Below are 14,306 nucleotides of genomic sequence, written 5' to 3'. Positions count from 1 at the left end.
CTCACAGAGCATAGAAAAGCTCTGTTGGAATCTGCCTCTGCTACCCTGGAAGCCGTACAACCCCTTCCACAGAAGTCACTTGACAGATTACAAAGGTATTTAATGGGGAAATACTCAATACAAAAACAACGTGGTTGAAAAACGGCACTCCGCAGGGGGGATTTGCTTTGCCATGGCGAACCCTTTTGTTACCCCCAGAGCCAACGCGCCAAGTTCTGAGACAAGTTTTTCTGTTCAGCAGAAGTGATTTGGGAGGTGTGTGTTTGTGTGTGCGTAAGCCTGTGCCCGTGTGTTCCTTAACTAACTATTATTTTCGTCAACCACCCCTGAGGGACTGTTTCTGTTCAAGCTCAACAGCACAGAAAATAAAATGGCCGTCTGCTACATTTTCACATGACGACCACACGACCTAAACGGCACCCTGCTCCAGATACAGTGCCCTATCTCACAACAGTAGTGCACTATGTAGGGAAAAGGCTGCCGTTTGAGACACAGCCTCAGTCCCAGAGGGGTCATTAGAGAACATGTTGGGAGGCGGCCGGTGTTCTCTCTCGCTGGCGTTAATGAGTTGAGGTTATGGCTATATTAAATACACACTCATTAGCATATCAGATAAGCTACTGTACCCTTAGATGTACTTCAACAATACAGGCCCTCTTAGTTGCGTGCTGTAGAGAGGAGGACAGAACATGTATTGGGCGAGTGCTTGTAAAACACATGCAAGTTGTTGTTGTGGTCCATAGACCTGCACATAGTCCTACAGCTTGCCTGTAACACATACATGATGCATGTAAATGACAAGCATGTATGAAGACGTGTTGAAGGAAGCACAGTGACTCTCAAGCATCAACGTGCACTCTCCAAAACGCATACATACACGTGAGAGTCTGACGTGTGCTTAGCTAGTTTTTACAGTGTGTGTGGATGGTGCACAGCCACGAGCAAACATCCATCCGCTGCGTGTTTGAACATGCATAATGCATTAAGTGACTATTGAAATTAAAGTGTTAAAAGCTGAGCAGGATCTTGAGTATGTAAATTAGCTGCCTGGTTCATAGCAATGCGAAGTAGTTGACAGCGTTGTCGTGCAGACGGTTGTCAAAGCTACAACATTCTAGAACTGTAACTCAGTGTGATGGTTGTCAAAGCTGCAATATTCTAGAACTGTAACTCAGTGTGATGGTTGTCAAAGCTGCAATATTCTAGAACTGTAACTCAGTGTGATGGTTGTCAAAGCTACAACATTCTAGAACTGTAACTCAGTGTGATGGTTGTCAAAGCTGCAATATTCTAGAACTGTAACTCAGTGTGATGGTTGTCAAAGCCACAACAATCTAGAACTGTAACTCAGTGTGATGGTTGTCAAAGCTACACCATTCTAGAACTATAACTCAGTGTGATGGTTGTCAAAGCTGCAATATTCTAGAACTGTAACTCAGTGTGATGGTTGTCAAAGCTGCAATATTCTAGAACTGTAACTCAGTGTGATGGTTGTCAAAGCTGCAATATTCTAGAAGTGTAACTCAGTGTGATGGTTGTCAAAGCTGCAATATTCTAGAACTGTAACTCAGTGTGATGGTTGTCAAAGCTGCAATATTCTAGAACTGTAACTCAGTGTGATGGTTGTCAAAGCTGCAATATTCTAAAACTGTAACTCAGTGTGATGGTTGTCAAAGCTGCAATATTTTAGAACTGTAACTCAGTGTGATGGTTGTCAAAGCTGCAATATTCTAGAACTGTAACTCAGTGTGATGGTTGTCAAAGCTACAACATTCAAGAACTGTAACTCAGTGTGATGGATGTCAAAGCTGCAATATTCTAGAACTGTAACTCAGTGTGATGGTTGTCAAAGCTACAACATTCTAGAACTGTAATTCAGTGTGATGGTTGTCAAAGCTACAACATTCTAAAACTGTAACTCAGTGTGATGGATGTCAAAGCCACAACATTCTAGAACTGTAATTAAGTGTGATGGTTGTCAAAGCCACAACATTCTAGAACTGTAACTCAGTGTGATGGTTGTCAAAGCCACAACATTCTAAAACTGTAACTCAGTGTGATGGTTGTCAAAGCTACGACATTCTATAACTGTAACTCAGTGTGATGGTTTTCATAGCTACAACATTCTAGAACTGTAACTCAGTGTGATGGTTGTCAAAGCTACGACATTCTATAACTGTAACTCAGTGTGATGGTTTTCATAGCTACGACATTCTAGAAATGTAACTCAGTGTGATGGTTGTCAAAGCTACGACATTCTATAACTGTAACTCAGTGTGATGGTTGTCAAAGCTACGACATTCTATAACTGTAACTCAGTGTGATGGTTGTCAAAGCTACGACATTCTATAACTGTAACTCAGTGTGATGGTTGTCAAAGCTACGACATTCTATAACTGTAACTCAGTGTGATGGTTTTCATAGCTACAACATTCTAGAACTGTAACTCAGTGTGATGGTTGTCAAAGCTACGACATTCTATAACTGTAACTCAGTGTGATGGTTTTCATAGCTACGACATTCTAGAAATGTAACTCAGTGTGATGGTTGTCAAAGCTACGACATTCTATAACTGTAACTCAGTGTGATGGTTGTCAAAGCTACGACATTCTATAACTGTAACTCAGTGTGATGGTTGTCAAAGCTACAACATTCTAGAACTGTAATTCTAAGGGCCAGTTACACGGACTCTGTTTAAACCTATGAACTAAAAACACTACAAATATTTTTAAAAATTCCATTAAACATTTTTCCAGGAAACCGACCCAGAAACCCATGCTAAAAATCTACCTCTGAAAAGGTTTCTATAAAAGTGTTCTTGAATGTCAAATGTATATAAATTAGTGTTACTAAACTATTGTACAGACAACATTTCTTTAATGTCTTTTTTTATTGAACCTTCATTTATTTAACAACGTCAACTCATGTCTAATTTAAGTTCCAGGTTAGTAAGATTAAATCGTCTTACTAAAAGTATGGTCAGGTAAGATAAATACAATTCTAAATTAAGTCTAAAGTAGTTTAGCGATGCGTTTGCACGGAACATGGTAAACTCATTCATAGTTCCAGATTCCACATTCTGTTTTGTTAAAGGGGCAGTATTTACCGACCATGGTAAACTCATTCACAGTTCCAGATTCCACATTCTGTTTTGTTAAAGGGGCAGTATTTACCGACCATGGTAAACTCATTCATAGTTCCAGATTCCACATTCTGTTTTGTTAAAGGGGCAGTATTTACCGACCATGGTAAACTCATTCATAGTTCCAGATTCCACATTCTGTTTTGTTAAAGGGGCAGTATTTACCGACCATGGTAAACTCATTCATAGTTCCAGATTCCACATTCTGTTTTGTTAAAGGGGCAGTATTTACCGACCATGGTAAACTCATTCACAGTTCCAGATTCCACATTCTGTTTTGTTAAAGGGGCAGTATTTACCGACCATGGTAAACTCATTCACAGTTCCAGATTCCACATTCTGTTTTGTTAAAGGGGCAGTATTTACCGACCATGGTAAACTCATTCACAGTTCCAGATTCCACATTCTGTTTTGTTAAAGGGGCAGTATTTACCGACCATGGTAAACTCATTCACAGTTCCAGATTCCACATTCTGTTTTGTTAAAGGGGCAGTATTTACCGACCATGGTAAACTCATTCACGATTCCAGATTCCACATTCTGTTTTGTTAAAGGGGCAGTATTTACCGACCATGGTAAACTCATTCACAGTTCCAGATTCCACATTCTGTTTTGTTAAAGGGGCAGTATTTACCGACCATGGTAAACTCATTCACAGTTCCAGATTCCACATTCTGTTTTGTTAAAGGGGCAGTATTTACCGACCATGGTAAACTCATTCATAGTTCCAGATTCCACATTCCCAGTTCCAGGTTCCATGCCGTCTGGCAGGAAATCAGTGGGCTATTTAATGTTTGTATCTGTGTTGGTTGACGTTTCCCTCCCAGTGTTTTGATGGGTTTCCTCTCTCCCTCTCACTGCTGTGATGACTAAGACATCTGTAGGGTCATCTCTCCTGGTAATGATATCATTACTCTGACAGAAGGAAGACACTACTTAAGTCTCTGCTGCTGGTGCTCTCATACCCAGCCAAAATTACTCATGATCTGCTGTGTGTGTGTGTCTGTGTGTGTGTGTGTGTGGGTTCCACCCCTGCTCCAGCATTATTCATCCCTGAGACAAGACGTCTCTATTAATAATGAACAAGCTAATCACTCCCAGAAGTACGAGGTCGGTAGACTAACTGCAGTTACGACTGCCTTCTGTGTGGACTTTGATTTATTCTCTGTGCGTCAGGTTTTGTTAGATGTCTGGAAACTAGTTTTGTTGTTGTGTTGGTTGGTTCTTTCATACTGTTTTATCTGTTGGGAATGGCAAACAACCACAATTAGCTTTTAACATCAATTCCAGTTCTTTGCATTCCATTTAACTGACGTCTTTTCCTTTTAACAGCAATTAAATTAAATGCAATTCCAATTATCTTGTCTGCGTTACTATCTAGACTTCAACGGGACAATTCTAATTACGACACAGTGTGCATGTCATTAGTTACTGCTTAAAATTAGCTCAACTGACAGTACATTTTATGATAAGCAACATTTATTAGTCAACTCACTTTAAGATCAATGATTTGGTTCTCTATTGGGATACTTTGAAATACATTTTCACACTAAAATTCACTAAACCCTGGTCAAAAGTAGTGCACTACATAGGGAACAAGATGCCATTTGGGATGCAGCCCGAGCCGTATTTGAAGTGAAATTGAACCATCACTTCCTTTAATGCTTGAGTCACTTCCCTGTCATGTGTGAAATCAGAGCCTGAGAGTTGGCTGTCAATCAAACCAGGCGACTGACTTGCTCTCAGCGATGCTTATCAATAATGAAACGGCCAATTTAACACCCCCCCCCTCCCTGTCCCTCCCTCCCTCTCCCTCCCTCTGTCTCTATCTGTCTCTCTCTCGCTCTCTCTCTCTGTCTCTCTGTTTCTCTCTCTCTCTCTCCCTCTCTCTCTCTCTCACTCCCTATCTTTTTCTCTCTCTCTGTCTCTCTCTCTCTCTCTCTCCCCCTCTCTCTCTCTCTCTCTCTCTCTCTCCCTCTCTCTCTCTCTCTCTCTCTCTCTCTCCACTTCTAACATGGCACCATTGTCTTTAATCTCAGCCTTATAGAAGTCTGTAGCTTATTGCCAAAGAACTACGTTACAAACTCGTTTGATTCCAACACAGCCACGTGCATTCTCATCCTTTCGCTATGGCAACCGTACATCATAAATGGCACAGCACCCGGGTTCACAGCAACATTAGGGAAGACAATACAACGGCAGCCAAACTGAGCACTACCTTTGTCACAGAGCCAACCCCGTTAATAATGACGACCAGTGAGTCGATGATTGATGCCTGGTGAAGTAGATCTGCTTTTGCCGTCATAAACAGAAAAGAATGGCGCTCCTCTAAGTAGAATTAAGAAAAACAACGTGAAAAATATGGCCGTCAACAGTAATGGAAGAGGCTTTTGCATTTGAACTTTTTCTTGTGTTGAATAATTGATGTTATAAAAGTACTATTTTTCTTAGTTATGATATGGACTGCCTGTCTGCCTGTCTGTGTGTGTGTGTGTGTGTGTGTGTGTGTGTGTGTGTGTGTGTGTGTGTGTGTGTGTACGTGTGTGTGTACGTGTGTGTGTGTGTTTGTGGGGGTGTGTGCGTGTGTGTGTGCGTGTGTGTGAGTGTGTGTTTATGGGCGTGTGTTTGTACCTCCTTGCTCTCCAGAGTCAGATTGATAGTAGGCCTGGATGACAGTACATTAGCAGTGCATTATCCTAAATTGCCCTGTGGCGGATTGGGAACATGTTCATATTCTATCGTGGAATGTTTCTCGTTCTCTTCATGACTTGACGTGGGTGTTTAAAACCATTTCGTTCAGGCATATAATTTCCTTATTTGATGTGTTTTCTAAACTAGTCCTCCCAGACCTTCCCCCATTGTCTGTTTTTGGGGAGAAGCTCAAGAAATACATGTACATTTATGTTGCCTGTCAAAGGCAAATGAAGTAAACTTGATCTTCAGCCCCATTCAAACCAACAGAACAAAGTCAGTTAGAGGAAGGTGTCCATGATGGTGACGGTGACCCAGCGTGTCCTTCTCTATGGAAACAGGCATGAGCCAGTGTCACATCACAATATGAGGAATGTCAGAGAGATGTCAGACTGTCGCCAAGCTACAAGGGGACCTGTTATTTACACAACTCCTGCTGTGTTCCAAGGTTCCATGTTAGAACCCCCCCCCCCAGTTTGCAAATCTACCGGGAGGGAGGGAGGCTTGCATAGCGACAGTTAGCTTTTACAAATGACCTGTCTGCTCGACAGGAAGTGAAAATGCCTCTTCTGTTTCTCCTGATTGAACAGTAAACGGCTTCAAGGACAGTGAGACGACAGTGGGAAACCAGAGAAAGAGAGAGAAAACAGAGAGTGAGACAACAAGTAGGAAAGGAGAGAGAGAGAGAACACAGAGAGTGAGAGAACAAGTAGGAAAGAGGAGAGAGAGAGAGAGAGAGATTGCAGGGTGTCAGCGGGTGATTAAGTCCGATGTGAAAGAAAGCCAATCATTTCTTGTCTGAATTAATGTGAATGCCAGTGGAGGAAGTGAGTTGTTTAAACTGCCAGTCGGGGTCTTATTGAAATGTATGGTTGGAGGGTTGATGGTAATGCCTCAGTGTATTTGGACAGCAGGGAGAGGAGAAGAAAGGAGAAAACAGAAGAGGAGAGGAGAGGGAGAGCTGCACAACATTTCTGTTATTCATGCCTTGGTGGTTGGTTGGCGCTGGGTGTTTGCTATGCATTAGCCAGCTACTGTCTTTAGAGACCAGGAACGTCTGCACACAATGTCTCGCTCTGCAGAGTGAAACAGCACAAGGGCAGAGGAAGAGAGATGGAGAATATGAGAGAGATGGAGAGAGAGATGGAGAGAGAGATGGAGAGAGAGAGAGAGAGATGGAGAGAGAGAGAGAGAGAGAGAGAGAGAGAGAGAGAGAGACAGAGAGAGAGAGATGGAGAATATGAGAGAGATGGAGAATATGAGAGAGATGGATAATATGAGAGAGATGGAGAATATGAGAGAGATGGAGATTATGAGAGAGATGGAGAATATGAGAGAGATGGAGAGAGAGAGAGAGAGAGAGAGAGAGAGAGAGAGAGAGAGAGAGAGAGAAAACAGAGGGGGGAAGAAAGAGAAAGTGAAAGAAAAATATTGAAAAAGAGAACAGGATCAAGTTATGGAAGAAGGAGACAGAAAGCCCTAACAAAGAGACAGGATGAAATTAAAGTGAGAGAGAGAGCAGTATAGAAATAGAGAGCAGTATAGAAGTATAGAGCAGTATAGAAATAGAGAGCAGTATAGAAGTAGAGAGCAGTATAGAAATAGAGAGCAGTATAGAAGTAGAGAGCAGTATAGAAATAGAGAGCAGTATAGAAATAGAGAGCAGTATAGAAATAGAGAGCAGTATAGAAGTAGAGAGCAGTATAGAAGTAGAGAGCAGTATAGAAATAGAGAGCAGTATAGAAATAGAGAGCAGTATAGAAATAGAGAGCAGTATAGAAGTAGAGAGCAGTATAGAAATAGAGAGCAGTATAGAAGTAGAGAGCAGTATAGAAATAGAGAGCAGTATAGAAATAGAGAGCAGTATAGAAATAGAGAGCAGTATAGAAGTAGAGAGCAGTATAGAAGTAGAGAGCAGTATAGAAATAGAGAGCAGTATAGAAATAGAGAGCAGTATAGAAATAGAGAGCAGTATAGAAGTAGAGAGCCGTATAGAAATAGAGAGCAGTATAGAAATAGAGAGCAGTATAGAAATAGAGAGCAGTATAGAAATAGAGAGCAGTATAGAAGTAGAGAGCAGTATAGAAATAGAGAGCAGTATAGAAATAGAGAGCAGTATAGAAATAGAGAGCAGTATAGAAATAGAGAGCAGTATAGAAATAGAGAGCAGTATAGAAATAGAGAGCAGTATAGAAGTAGAGAGCAGTATAGAAATAGAGAGCAGTATAGAAATAGAGAGCAGTATAGAAATAGAGAGCAGTATAGAAATAGAGAGCAGTATAGAAGTAGAGAGCAGTATAGAAATAGAGAGCAGTATAGAAGTAGAGAGCAGTATAGAAATAGAGAGCAGTATAGAAGTAGAGAGCAGTATAGAAATAGAGAGCAGTATAGAAGTAGAGAGCAGTATAGAAATAGAGAGCAGTATAGAAATAGAGAGCAGTATAGAAATAGAGAGCAGTATAGAAATAGAGAGCAGTATAGAACTAGAGAGCAGTATAGAAGTAGAGAGCCGTATAGAAATAGAGAGCAGTATAGAAATAGAGAGCAGTATAGAAATAGAGAGCAGTATAGAAATAGAGAGCAGTATAGAAATAGAGAGCAGTATAGAAGTAGAGAGCAGTATAGAAATAGAGAGCAGTATAGAAGTAGAGAGCAGTATAGAAATAGAGAGCAGTATAGAAGTAGAGAGCAGTATAGAAATAGAGAGCAGTATAGAAGTAGAGAGCAGTATAGAAATAGAGAGCAGTATAGAAATAGAGAGGGAGAAAGAAAAACTTTACTGCAAAGTTAGACTCATCTGTCACTCAGCTGTCACAATTGGGTTCCAAATTACGGTAGGCAAGACCAGAAGGTCAAATCAAAGCCCCCTCACCCAATCCATGTTTCATCTGACAGCTATGCAGCCTTCGTAAAGCCTGTGTAAAGATTCATAACACTGTTGCAAGTCTTCATACCACTGCCGGTAGCATGACATCCCGCACAAGAAACACCTTTGCCGTCGTACAGTACAAACCTTTCTTTCATGTTTAATCGGTGACACATGGTTTGTGGGTAAAGTACATTTTATAGACTTGATTGCAACATCTTCAAAGGGGTTCAGTTGCTGGGCCCGGGTTTCCATTCTCTGTGATTGTCTAGCCTACGTCCCAAACGACACCCTATCCCCTACATAAGTGCACTACTTTTAACCATAGTGCTATAGACCCTTCTGAAATGTAGTGCACTATATAGGGAATTGGGTGCTACTTGGGTGGAAGGGGAATGAAGCTGAGAGTGAATACTGTAGGAGGGGAAGCAGAAGTGGCATCACAAACTTCAAAGAGTCTCTGGTGAGACATGATGCAATATCAGGAAACGGGGCTCCTCGCTCCTCCTCACTGTTTGCTTTTGGGCATAGAGAAAAAAAGAACAGGTAGAACAGAAGGAAATACAGTTATAGTCTCTTCTATTCTACTGGCTATGGGGCCTTAACACTGAACATCGATATTACACAGAGGAAGACAGAGCCTTTTGCTGCAGAAGCAGGTAGAATCAAATAAAGTGACGATCTCCTCTATTGTAGTGGCTGAACATCACAATAACACGAACACAGATGGTTGAAACCGTTCTGGTTTGACCGTGGTATTGTGTTTAGAATTGGGGTCAATTGGTTAGCAAATCGTTTTTTTTTTTTTTGTCAATGGGGAATCAGAGATTTAGTGTTCTCAGATAAACTCTCTTTACAATGCCGCGATAGCAAACCCCATTGGTTGAGCCAATCGATTTGATTGAAGGCTGAAATTGTGGTGTAGTGGTGCTGAAAACAGCTCCAGAGATGAAAAGAGAGAGAAAAGGGCTATCAGTTGCTCGTAATAATGAGAAACTGGGGACTTCCGAGAAGGGAAAGGACTGTGCCTTGTGGAATGCCTCTCAAATGGCACCCTATTCTTCTACAGTAGGGTACACTACTTTATGAAGAGGACTCTGTCAAGTGATTTTTCCACTTCCTGTGTATGTGGAGGAGACACGTTACAATTCTCATCAAGGGCCTTCCTTCTTATATTCTAGTTTTCCTACTTTTATCCAGACATTTAGATCTTGAAGACTCAGCTCTAATTCCATTTGAAATCATCTGAGATAAAAGGGTTGTTCAATTACATCCGGCCTGTTGTCCGGACCTCGGGCAGTCTCTATGGGGGTACCACAGGGTTCCATTCTCGGGCCGACTCTTTTCTCTGTATATATCAATGATGTCGCTCTTGCTGGGGGGTGATTCCTTGATCCACCTCTACGTAGACGACACCATTCTGTATAAATCCCCCTCCTTTTCAAATCTCCTCCAGTTGTTAACATTGAGGAGGGACATTTTCTAACGTGAAACATGACAAAGTTGGTATTGTAGCCTTTAAGAGTGTTTGGGTCCATGTCTGCTTGTGTGTGTCTGCCTGCCTCTGAGATTAGCCATGAATCAGCGAATCGTCAGACGTGATTGGTTTACTCCTTTCAGGAAGTGATTGATGTTAAAAGCAAGAAGAAGAAAATAAAGCGAACCAGATAGAACACAAATAGTTTATCGTTGCCAACGCAACCACTTTGGGGAAAGTCAACAACTCCCACAATGTGTTGGCAGAAATAATCCGCTGTATGAGGAACAACATGTGTACCCTAATTTAGGATCATTCAAATGAGCTGTTTTCAAAGACAGAAAGTTAAAGAGAGAAAGAAACCATTCCTTTAGCGATAACCAACCCTTGGTTTTAATCAAAGCCCTGTTGGAATGAAAGGAGCAGGATTCCAGACCAAATGGCCCTGAAAGAGAAAGAGAACAGAGGAATGGAATACATCAAGTGTTTTTACAATCCAATCAACCCCTAGAGCCACCTCTAAAACAAGCCCACTTTGACTCAAAGCCTGCTTCCCAAATGGCACCCTGTTCCCTGTATAGTGTGCTCCGTTTGACCAGGGCTCATAGCGCTCTGGTCAAAAGAATAGGGTGCCATCCAGAACGCAGACACAGCTATTAAAGCTAAATGAGTAGGCTAGCTAGAGAGCCTGAAGCACTGACACACAGGGAGACACAGCTATTAACATGCATCTGTTTAGCCAGGTCAGACACACTCTCTTTTGGAATTGGAATTCAGAACACAAAAACAGTTCAGTTAAAGACTTGATGAGAATCCTAGAACCCTTAGAATCTTGACATGTTTCCGTGTGTTCTTATGACCTTTCACTGACATAGTATGCCTCCCAAATGGTAAACTATTACTTATATAGTGAAGTGCACTGCTTTTAACCAGGGCCCATAGGGAATAGGGAGCAATTTGGGATGCAGGGCTGGTTCCCTTCAGACACAAACTAAATACTACCTTTCACACCAGCCGTGTCTTGGTTAAGGACTGTGCTCCAGACAATGCTAGCTTGGGACCTCTTGGGGTTCAGCAGTTAACTCCTGGTGTCAATGCAAATGACAGCACCATGAGGTTACACAGTCATGCAGTATATTACACCATATTTGGAGACACAGTCTAGCAAACCAATGTGTCCTAAACTCAAACACTCTAAGACAGTCTCTTAAACTGTCAATCATTGCATCCATTGCTCTGTGGTTACGTTTCCTCATGCCGATCCCTAAGTTTACCAAACAAAGTGACAAGGTTAAGCTGTTGACATGGCAGGTGTAAAAGGTATCTGGTGTACTGAGGCTGCCGGTCTGTACTGTATGCAGATCACCTCTGTCTCTGTGTGTGCGTGTGTGTGTGTGTCTGTTTGTGTCTCTCTCTTTCTCCCTCTCCCCTCCTACTGAATGAATTCATGAAATAATGTAATGTTATTTTCGTGTCAAATGACCATTTGGCAAGCCATCCCTTATGGGATTAATTGACACATAAACAAACATTACAAGTATTCACTGTGGTAATTACATGAGACTTATTCTTCCAGTGTTCTCTGCATTGCGCATCGCATAAAGAGTGAACACATGTAAGGTAAACATCAATACATGGAGCAAATAATAGTAAAGAAGTCTTACTCTCTCCCTCCCCTCTCCAACATCATCCATCTCTCTCACCCACTCCCTCCTTATCCTCTCTCCCTCATCTCCTCTCACTTCCTCTTCTCACCCCTCTCACTTCCCCCTCTCACCCCTCCCTCTCTTCCTTCCTCTCTCCCCCCTCCCTCTTCCCCTTTCTCCCTCCCATTTATCTCTCTAACCCCCCTATCTCTATTACTCCCTCTCAAGGTGTCTTGGAAGTCACAGTTAACTAGGAGTATGGGAATAGACTGCTAGGGGTTTTTGAAGGAGTCTGAAGGGCCCCTCAGAGCCCTGCTCTGTCCATGTGTCTCATACTAATTCTCTTTTATGTGGACCATTAGGATCAGGGTCTGATGGAGGGAGGGAAGGAAGGAAAGAGGAAGGGAGAAAAGGAGGGAGTGAGAAATAGATGGAGGGAGGGAAGGAGAGATGGAGGGAGGGACGGAGGGTGAAGACCACAGGGATGGAGGGATGATATTAGAGAAGAGAGGACCACAGGGATGGAGGGATGATGGTAGAGAGGAGAGGAGAGGACCACCGGGATAGAGGGATGATGGTAGAGAGGAGAGGACCACAGGGATGGAGGGATGATGGTAGAGAGGAGAGGAGAGGACCAGAGGGATGGAGGGATGATGGTAGAGAGGAGAGGGGAGGCAGGGATGGAGGAATGATGGTAGAGAGGAGAGGAGAGGACCAGAGGGATGGAGGGATGATCGTAGAGAGGAGAGGAGAGGCAGGGATGGAGGAATGATGGTAGAGAGGAGAGGAGAGGACCACAGGGATGGAGGGATGATGGTAAGAGAGGAGAGGAGAGTACCAGAGGAATGGAGGGATGATGGTGGAGAGGAGAGGAGAGGCAGGGGTGGAGGAATGATGGTAGAGAGGAGAGGAGAGGACCAGAGGGATGGAGGGATGATCGTAGAGAGGAGAGGAGAGGCAGGGATGGAGGAATGATGGTAGAGAGGAGAGGAGAGGACCACAGGGATGGAGGGATGATGGTAAGAGAGGAGAGGAGAGTACCAGAGGAATGGAGGGATGATGGTGGAGAGGAGAGGAGAGGCAGGGATGGAGGAATGATGGTAGAGAGGAGAGGAGAGGACCAGAGGGATGGAGGGATGATGGTAGAGAGGAGAGGCAGGGATGGAGGAATGATGGTAGAGAGGAGAGGAGAGGACCACATGGATGGAGGAATGATGGTAGAGAGGAGAGGAGAGGACCACAGGGATGGAGAAATGGTGGTAAGAGAGGAGAGGACCACAGGATGGAGGGATGATGGTAGAGAGGAGAGGACCATAGGGATGGAGGGATGATGGTAGAGAGGAGAGGAGAGGACCACAGGGATGGAGGAATGATGGTAGAGAGGAGAGAAGAGGACCACAGGGATGAAGGGATAATGGTAGAGAGGAGAGGACCACAGGTATGGATGGATGATGGTAGAGAGGAGAGGAGAGGACCACAGGAATGGAGGGATGATGGTAGAGAGGAGAAGACCACAGAGATGGAGGGATGATGGTAGAGAGGAGAGGAAACGGGCACTTCAATGAAAGCATACACACACACACACACACTTTTCTGTACATAGTTAAAGCTGCAATATGTACCTTTTTGGGTGATGACCCATTCACATAGAAATGTAGTTATAGATCTGCAATTGTAATTGAAAGAACATCTAATAAGTGGTTTACCTGTTCTATGTGCGCTATTTCTATGCTTTAATAAATGTAGTTTATGCATCTTTGACTTTTCAGTTTTCTACACCATCTTAAAAACAGCTGAAACAGCTATATTTTGGATTATGGAAAATATATTTAAATGGTACAATGATTCTCAACACTACACTAGTTTTTTTTTGTCACATCAAATGAAATTAGGCGAACTATTCAAATTTTAGCAACCAGGAAATGGAGGAGCAATTTCTGCATAGTGCACCTTCAAGTCAGCAACAACCGTCAGCACCTGTGTTTTAGGAGGTGGTAAAATGACACTGTATTTCCCATTGGACAAACCTGTCTATGTCCTCTTACCCTGTGTCCCTGAAGACCGCCATGGTGAAATAGATTCACAGCAGCAGGGACAGTAGCAGTTGAGACACTGCTGAAAGTTAGTAAGGAAGTGGAACTGCTTGAGCTGTCTTATAACACTGTGTGTGTGTGTGTGTGTGTGTGTGTGTGTGTGTGTGTGTGTGTGTGTGTGTGTGTGTGTGTGTGTGTGTGTGTGTGTGTGTGTGTGTGTGTGTGTGTGTGTGTAGCCTCAGTAAATAAAACATTTTCAACTTTAAAACCCACCTGAGTGCCCTGACCTTGGATTCTTCAAACTACAGCACTTCAGAGTCTTTGGTTAGACTTGAAAGTTCCTGTCTTCTCCAGTCTGTGGTTCTCCGGCGAGCATCGTCGAAGGACACTGTTTTCTCCAGGATTTATTGAGTGCCTGTTAAAGGGTATTTTAGTGATTGAATTGTAAAGT

The sequence above is a fragment of the Oncorhynchus clarkii genome, unplaced genomic scaffold (assembly GCF_045791955.1).
Source record: "Oncorhynchus clarkii lewisi isolate Uvic-CL-2024 unplaced genomic scaffold, UVic_Ocla_1.0 unplaced_contig_5650_pilon_pilon, whole genome shotgun sequence".
Classification (NCBI taxonomy): Eukaryota; Metazoa; Chordata; class Actinopteri; order Salmoniformes; family Salmonidae; genus Oncorhynchus; species Oncorhynchus clarkii.
Note: the sequence above shows the minus strand (reverse complement) of the source record.